The sequence below is a fragment of the Octodon degus genome, unplaced genomic scaffold, assembly GCF_000260255.1.
Source record: "Octodon degus isolate 3935 unplaced genomic scaffold, OctDeg1.0 scaffold00065, whole genome shotgun sequence".
NCBI classification, from domain to species: Eukaryota; Metazoa; Chordata; class Mammalia; order Rodentia; family Octodontidae; genus Octodon; species Octodon degus.
Window position 1 is genome coordinate 7,730,414 of NW_004524641.1, and position 5,906 is coordinate 7,736,319.

At 41.7% G+C, this 5,906-nt stretch overlaps 1 pseudogene; it reads right to left on the minus strand.

The window, feature by feature from the left end:
• Window positions 1-600: 600 nt before the first annotated feature.
• On the minus strand, window positions 601-4,512 carry LOC101589558 (annotated as a pseudogene).
• Window positions 4,513-5,906: the final 1,394 nt, after the last annotated feature.

A 5,906-nucleotide genomic window follows, 5' to 3' on the forward strand; every position in this document is an offset into this window, starting at 1 on the left:
TTCAACATTGTGAAATTATTTTGGGGATGTTTGGTGCTGGAGAGTGAGCCCAGGGCCTTGCACATGCTAGACAAATATTCTGCTGCTGAAGTACAGCCCACACCCCTAAATTTTGTTCTAGTGGCTGAAAACGAAACACTGCTGCTGTTTTCCAAACAGCATTTTCGGGGAAAAAAAAGCTTTGAGTAGTAGCATCTGTGCTCCTGTCTCTGCCCCGCATTACCCAGACTGCATCACAGTTGAGGAAGCCCCCTGCCCAAGGCTGCTTCCTCCCCAGGTCATCTCTCCACTTTCTTCTTGACCCACCTTTACCATAAGCCTTTGCCCTCCTACCTCAGCATTTTTCAGAGGATCCAAGCGACTCTGCAGCAAAGGCTTGAATGACACTAGTTGCAGCATGTATTTTTAGTGTCCAGTGTATAAACATGCATATCCAAGTATATATACCTGCAAGGAAATGACTAAAGTACACTGCACAGAACAACTGTTAGGAAACTTTTAAATTGAACTCTGAGGTAATAAGGCTGTTGACTGAAGAAAAGGAAAGTGTTCCTATCTTTTTTTTTAAGACAGAAAAAGGTTTTATCCCTCCTCCTCCTCCTCTTCCTCCTCCTCCTCCACTTTCTCTTCCTCCTCCTCCTCTTCATCTTCCTCTTCTACATTTTTCCAGGCAACTTTAGCAGGACCCTTTGCCCCACTGAACTTTCCTTTAGACTTATAGTCGGCCACGTCCTCATAATTCTCTTCCAACTTCACCGCCTTGGTGATGAAGGGCTGCTTTTCACTGTCACTTAGATTATTCCACACTTCACCCAGCTTTTTGGCCACATCGCTAATGAAGATACCAGGGTTGGTGGATTTGATCTTGGGGCGGAATTCCAAACAAAACAGGAAAGAGCCAGACGGTGGTCTTTTGGGTGTGTCGGGGTCCTTTTTCTTCTGCCTTCCTTTGCGGGTCTATAATCTTTCGTCACTCGGTCATAGCGAACTTTATCTGCCTTGGCCGTTTCATCAAACTTAGACTTCTCTTTCCCAGACATCGTCTTCCACCTCTCTGAGCACTTCTTGGAAAATTCTACAAAACTGGCAGGGACTTCAGGGTTCTTCTTCTTGTGCTCCATTCTGCAGGTCTGCACAAAGAAGGCGTATGCAGACATCTTGCTCTTGGTTTCTTGGGGTCCCCTTTCACTATCTTGACTGTATTATTTGCGAGACTGGGCACTTTTTTTTTTCACTAATTTGTGGCAGTCTTCAACGTAGAAAATCTTACGACATCCTATGTTTATGATACTGAGACTAATGGCTATGATTTATTGAGTACTATATGCCAGGAAATGTGCTAAGCATCTTCCGAACATTATCTCATTTAGTTCTAGAGGTTGATGTCTAAATATTAATTCATGAGTTAGTTCATTGGTCTTAAGTGTTTCAGCACAAGCCAGCAAGTGCATTAGCCCTGGATCTGGAAATTGCTATCTTAGCCATAAAATGAATGTATTCATTCAGATGTTAATGTATAAAGTTGATGTTGGAAACAGAAATGTTTATGGTGTTTATTAGCTTAGGCCAGTAAAGTATATATCATAGGAATAATTATGAACTTTCCAACTACATCATAGGTTGAGAAAAATACTCTTTTCTTTATAAGAAAATGCACTTTACTGGCCTAAGCTAATAAACACCATAAACATTTCTGTTTAAAACTTGGCATTAATAATTACGACATGGCAAATCTGTGTTTGATTTATATTATTTTGCTCCAAGTACTTTAAAAAAAAATCTGACCTATTGCTTCACAAAATGACATACAGAAAGCATTATTTTTCTATTGGGGAGTATCAAGGACTGGAAAAGTTGACTACAAGAAGAGCCACCAGCATTATCAGATCCAATATTAGTGATTTTTAAGTTGCCTAAGGGAAACTAGAGGGCTTATTAGTTGTTTTTTTTTTGTTTGTTTGTTTGTTTTTTCTGGTAACAGCTTCTCATTTCAGGCATACACTGTACTTCTGTGGTGTAATCACTCTCTTGACAGGTCTGCTGAAGCATTCCACGCTACAAAGGCTAAAAGTTCACTGTGCCCAGGGGCTTGCATCCAGCCTTCTGCCCCACCATGGAGGTCCTCACTGTCTCAAAACCATGTGGGCCTGGAAATAATTATTTCTTCGCTCTCTCCCCGCCCCCTCCCTGTCTTCCTTCTCCTTCTTTGTGGTACTGGAGATTGAACCTAAGGCCTTCACACTGAGCTACGTCCCCATCCCTCTTTCTATTTTGAGATAGAATCTTGCTAACTCATTAAGTTGCCAGGCTGGGCTCAAACTTGTGAGTCTCCTACCTCACAGTCTCAACTGCTGGGATTATAGGAATGCTCCACCTCACCTGGCTGGAAATTCTTTCTGGAGGAACTTTTAAATTACTAACTTAATTTCTTTCATAGTTACAGGGATATGCATATTATCTATTTTATATGGTTGATTTTGGTATTTGGAAGTTTTCTACCAATTTTTGAGGGAAAGATCATTAAAAATGATATAAGATCATTACAAAATGAAGATTTTTACTAGCAAGTTAGGAGGAAATTCATAAAATGCAAGGCATTTTGTATCTAAGATTTGGCTATTTACTTGTTAGCCATGAATCTAAGCTATTGCATAATGCAATGTTGAAGGCTTTTTATTCTTCTCTTCCGCATTAATTTCTGATTTTTTTGGATTCCATACCTACCCAAAGCCCCAAAGCAACTAGGAAATCACACTAGCATCTAGAAAATAAAACCTTCACCTAGCATTAAAATAATGCTTGACCTATACATTTGTTTCTTTCACATGTGTGTTGGGGGTTGGACCCAGGGCCTTGTGCAGGATAAGCACCTGGCCTACCACTGAGCTACACACCAGACTACTGTCTTTACATATTTTACTCATGATCCAATACTGAAAACAAAACTTAACAATTTCAAATGGGAGATTTGATGCAGAGAATGGATTATATAGATGATAAAAGTTGGAGAAACACAAGAGGTGATTATGAAATCACTTGAAATTAATAACTTCAATAAAATGTTTCAGTCAAGCCCAGAACTACAGAAAAAAAAAAAAAAAGACATTACTTTAGGCAAATCAGAGTACTGCAGGGCATGGGGGTGCGTGCCTGTAATCCCAGCACTCTGAGAAGCTGCAATGGGAGGACCTCAAGTGTTGGGAGCCACGCAAGCTGGATAATTGGTCAAATGTGTGAAAACGGGACTAGACCTCAGTACCTAAAGTAATCAAGTTAGCTCAGTCCTGAGATAAGCATCCTGACTGATTAATGTCAGCTATTAATCACTAGGCAACCTTGCGTCACATGTTACTAACTTTGCAAAGGTATATATATATATATATGACTGGGGATTGAACTCAGGACCTTGTCTTTGCCAGCCAAGCACTTATTCTACTGACCTATCTCCCTGGTCCGTAAAGGTATAAATAAACATCCATATTGTTGCTGGGGGCGGGGGCCTGTATCAATTCCTGCTCCAACCAGGCAGAGGAGACACCCAGCTCTTGTCTTCTTGTCTATGTTTTCTTCATTCCTGCCACCGTTTCTCCCCAGATACAACAGATCACACTGAGAGACCAACAGATCCCTACGCTCAAGTTGAGTCCATCCTGGGCTTCTTAGTGAGTCCCTGTCTCAAAATAAAAAGGGTCAGGATAGCTCAGTATGAAGGCCCTAGGTTCAAGCCCCAGTACCACAAACACAAGACCAGGGAGGAGAAAGCCCTCTGAGGGGTCTCATGAGGCCTGGGAGTATCCAACCATCCTAGATGCCCTGAAGAAGATGCTTCTAGAAGAGCTGCTGTTGGGTTCAGGAACCTGAAATAATGTATTACAGAGTTTACAGCAAAAGTTGAAAGGTTAAATTAAAAGTGAACACTCACAGTGACCTGTATCCAACAAACCAGGTTTGGCACTGGGCCTAGGCCTTGGTCAGTTGGACAATTCCTTTTGGTTTGGAGGCCAGGCTGCAAACACAAATAGAATAATCATGCCTTCCAGTGATGGCAAGCATTTAAGAAAATGGTAAACCTAGTATTCAGGGATATTTTCTTTTATGCCTTTAGGTCAGTTGGAATCTAAGAATTTTAGGGTGTTCTCTTTATTTAAGGGAGTAGATAGCTTTGTGCCTGAGGCGGTCAGACTCAAATGTCAGTAAATCAAATTCACTGCACTTAGAATCCTCCTGAGTAAAGTTAATTGGAAACAGCAGAAAACCTTATTTCTTTTCGCTGACATCAGCAATACAGAGAAGAATCTCCAATAAAGGAACTTTTATTTGGGAATACATGATTGTGCCCCAAACACACATGCACAGGCCTAAGAGGTCTCTGTTGTATCTAGAAACAAAGAAAAAGTTGGGATATTTCATTAGGACAGAGAAAAGCTCCTTGTGTTTTGCAGCTTGGGGAATGGAAAGCTGTGAATGGTGTTTGGCAACTTACTGCATGGAGCTCGTCTCCATGGAGGTCATAGCCAGCAGTTCCGGGGACAGTGACTAAGAAGAGTGCATAGCCTTAAGGCCTAGAGAGGTCTCACAGAGCAGGTCCTCAGACAACTATAACCTGAGCAGATTTTTTTCCCCCAAATAGCCTCTTAACACTATTTTAAATAGGTGCAACATTTTCATTTGCTTAATTTCCACACCTTTAGGATGACATTTCAGATTATGTTTGCTATGACGGCTAATGTTAGGGATGGCTCTCAGGAATGCATTGTGAGCTGATTTATTTTATTTTATTTTATTTTATTTTTATTTATTATGTATTTAGTGCAAGGTCTACAGGGTCTCAATACACAGATGGGACTCGTAGTGATCTTCCTGTTTTCAGTCTCCCAAGAGCTGGGATTACAGATGCGTGCCATGCCAAGTCTCAATCACTGTCTCAGCACACACTGGGGGCGGGGCCAGCATGACATGCTGGGGATCGAACCCCAGTCCCTGAGTCTGCCTAAGCAGGGGCTTTAATCTGCTGAGATATCTGGCTGGTCCAAGGTGATTTTATTTTATTGTTGTGCGATTAGCACGGTCTATTTACAACAAACTGAAGTGTTACTCCATCAGTATGACTAGTTGATACAATTTTTTTTTCCATTTGTATTTGGTACAGATTATGCAGTTCAGATTTACAGTGAGCCTCCTGTTTTCAGCATCCCCTAAACTGGGATTAGAGGTATGCTCCACCATGCCTGGACTCAGTTGCTGGCTCAGCAAGCCCCAGGGGTGGGGCCAGCAGCATGTGGGATGGGGATCGAACCCTGGTCCTGTGCTTGCCAAACCAGGTGCTTAGTCTGCTGAACTGTCTCACTGGCCCAATATAATCTTATGGGGCCATATTGGAAGCTAAATAAGTTAACCTCAGAAGTAGAGAGCAGAACAGAGGCTACCAGAGGCTAGGTCTGACAGGGGGACAGGTGATAGGGTATAAAAATATGGTACGCAGGAGAAAAACTTCCAGCACTCCACAGCACAATAGTGTGACTACAGTTAACAACAAGCTATTCGCTGTTCTACATTTCAAAACAGCTAGGATAAATGAGATGAATATGCTAATTACTGATTTGATCATTACATACTTATACAGGTGCTGAAGTAACGCTGTATTCATAAGTATGTATGATTATTTCAGGTCAGTTAGGAATCACTTTTTTTTGGTTGTTAATCTTCTGTTTATTTATTTGATACAAGGTGTCACTATGCAGTTCTTAGGGGCCCACGTGGCATGTGGTATAGGGGATTGAACCTGGTTCCTTGTGCTTGCCAGACAGGTGCTTAGATGGCTGAGCTATCTCCCCAGCCAGTTAGTAATCACTTTAAAAGCATTTTAAGAGACCCATTCCTAGCCCAGGCCCAGTGACTGTGGGAGA